The following is a 2,500-nucleotide window of genomic DNA, read 5'->3' as shown; positions in this document are numbered from 1 at the left end:
CTAACCTACGTTGGGCCCTAACCTAACCTACGTTGGGCCCTAACCTAACCTACGTTGGGCCCTAACCTAACCTACGTTGGGCCCTAACCTAACCTACGTTGGGCCCTAACCTAACCTACGTTGGGCCCTAACCTAACCTACGTTGGGCCCTAACCTAACCTACGTTGGGCCCTAACCTAACCTACGTTGGGCCCTAACCTAACCTACGTTGGGCCCTAACCTAACCTACGTTGGGCCCTAACCTAACCTACGTTGGGCCCTAACCTAACCTACGTTGGGCCCTAACCTAACCTACGTTGGGCCCTAACCTAACCTACGTTGGGCCCTAACCTAACCTACGTTGGGCCCTAACCTAACCTACGTTGGGCCCTAACCTAACGCACGTTGCGCCCTAACCTAACGCACGTTGCGCCCTAACCTAACCTGTAATTGTTATATGAATTGAAACATTCATGTAGCGTTGCCTAATCGCAACCCTCTCAACATAGGTCAGTGCTCGCACTCTCTGGTGTCCTGCGTATTGATTCATGTTACGGTGCGTACCCTCACAACATCTAGCGAGTGGTGCGTACGTTGCACATGGTCCCGCTATCCACTGTAATGTGTACTGCTGTAAGACTTATATCGCTCCCCTGTCGCCTCTAGTTCGTCAGGCGGGAGTTTGCGTGTTCAATGAGCTTCGCAGCTGTGCAATGGCATTCGCATACGTACGCGGGCCACCTTCCACGTGTTCTCTCGTGCATACGTCGCAGCATGTATGTGGGCTGATGTGGCGTGTCGTGACGCATATCATCCAGGCATGCAAGACCCACTGAATTTGCAAATGTAGATGGACGTCTACGTTTGCTGCCCAAGTTACGCAAATGAACTGGAAATCCGTTGTTGCGCGGTTGTATACGCTGGAGGTGAATCATTGATTGCGACAATCGGTACAGGTATTAACTGGTTGCTTCAGCGACACCCGTCATACCCACGAACGTGAGTGGGCATGTGGGTATGAAGCGATACGCGGCGGTGGCTGGGTGGGACCGTCCCCGGCCGGTGAGGGGGGAGCGCCCGGCGTGCTGGCCGCGCGCTGCGTGGGCGCACGCGCTACAGCCGGCTGGTGGGGGCGCCCAGTGGCAGGCGCGCCGGCCGACGGACGCGGCAGGCGGCGCAGCTGCGCGCCGGCGCACCCAACGCGCGGCGCCGTGCGGCCAAAGTGGGTCCTCGCGGGCCCGGTGCGAAGCGCGGTGGACATCTGCAGTGTGCTGGTCCGATTGAGGACTGTGTGCGTTGAGGATGCGCCGCCGCCCGGCACTCGGCGCCGCGACGCCGTCTGCTGCTCGGTCGCCCCCGCGGTTCTCGCAGGTGGTTTGTATCGCAGCTGTGCGGATGTGTTGGCGCGTGCGCTGTGCTGGGAGAGTTCGCTTTGGCACCCAAGTGGGGCTCTGCCCCTCTGTGGCGCTGGCGTTGGAGCTGCCCGGCCACTGTTTGTGGCCGCGTGTTGTCTCCCGCCGGCAACACCACGACAGCACGCTCCCGGGCCTCTGTCGGCAGTGGCAAGCTCAGTTGGGAGCACGGGTGGTCGCACTGAAAGCGTCTACGCGCCTATCTCCGGGCGATTGCGCCTCTCTCGAACCCGACCAAGTACTTAGGACGGCGCTGCGCGCCGCCGGGACCTGAGAGGGTTTCGAGGTGTATCGTGCAGGGGAGCCCAGCCTCCTCCTGTTTGCGGAATAATTGAGCGGACGCTTGCGTGTTCGCGCGGGCCTCCGGGACACACTCCCGGGCGGCCGGCTGCTCAGCTCTAGTTGACGCAGCTCCCTGGTTGATCCTGCCAGTAGTCATATGCTTGTCTCAAAGATTAAGCCATGCATGTCTCAGTACAAGCCGCATTAAGGTGAAACCGCGAATGGCTCATTAAATCAGTTATGGTTCCTTAGATCGTACCCACGTTACTTGGATAACTGTGGTAATTCTAGAGCTAATACATGCAAACAGAGTCCCGACCAGAGATGGAAGGGACGCTTTTATTAGATCAAAACCAATCGGTCGGCTCGTCCGGTCCGTTTGCCTTGGTGACTCTGAATAACTTTGGGCTGATCGCACGGTCCTCGTACCGGCGACGCATCTTTCAAATGTCTGCCTTATCAACTGTCGATGGTAGGTTCTGCGCCTACCATGGTTGTAACGGGTAACGGGGAATCAGGGTTCGATTCCGGAGAGGGAGCCTGAGAAACGGCTACCACATCCAAGGAAGGCAGCAGGCGCGCAAATTACCCACTCCCGGCACGGGGAGGTAGTGACGAAAAATAACGATACGGGACTCATCCGAGGCCCCGTAATCGGAATGAGTACACTTTAAATCCTTTAACGAGTATCTATTGGAGGGCAAGTCTGGTGCCAGCAGCCGCGGTAATTCCAGCTCCAATAGCGTATATTAAAGTTGTTGCGGTTAAAAAGCTCGTAGTTGGATTTGTGTCCCACGCTGTTGGTTCACCGCCCGTCGGTGTTTAAC

General features: G+C 57.5%; 1 non-coding gene across 1 annotated transcript in view; it reads left to right on the top strand.

Annotated features, from left to right (window-relative positions):
• Window positions 1–1,803: 1,803 nt before the first annotated feature.
• Window positions 1,804–2,500, top strand: part of LOC126197074 (small subunit ribosomal RNA) — a 1,909-nt gene continuing 1,212 nt past the window's right edge. The window contains exon 1 of the ribosomal RNA XR_007539478.1: window positions 1,804–2,500. This exon is cut by the window's right edge and continues 1,212 nt beyond it. This is a non-coding gene — a ribosomal RNA (small subunit ribosomal RNA).

The sequence above is a fragment of the Schistocerca nitens genome, chromosome 7 (genome assembly GCF_023898315.1).
Source record: "Schistocerca nitens isolate TAMUIC-IGC-003100 chromosome 7, iqSchNite1.1, whole genome shotgun sequence".
NCBI classification, from domain to species: domain Eukaryota; kingdom Metazoa; phylum Arthropoda; class Insecta; order Orthoptera; family Acrididae; genus Schistocerca; species Schistocerca nitens.
Note: the sequence above shows the minus strand (reverse complement) of the source record. Positions and strands in the feature narration are given on the sequence as shown.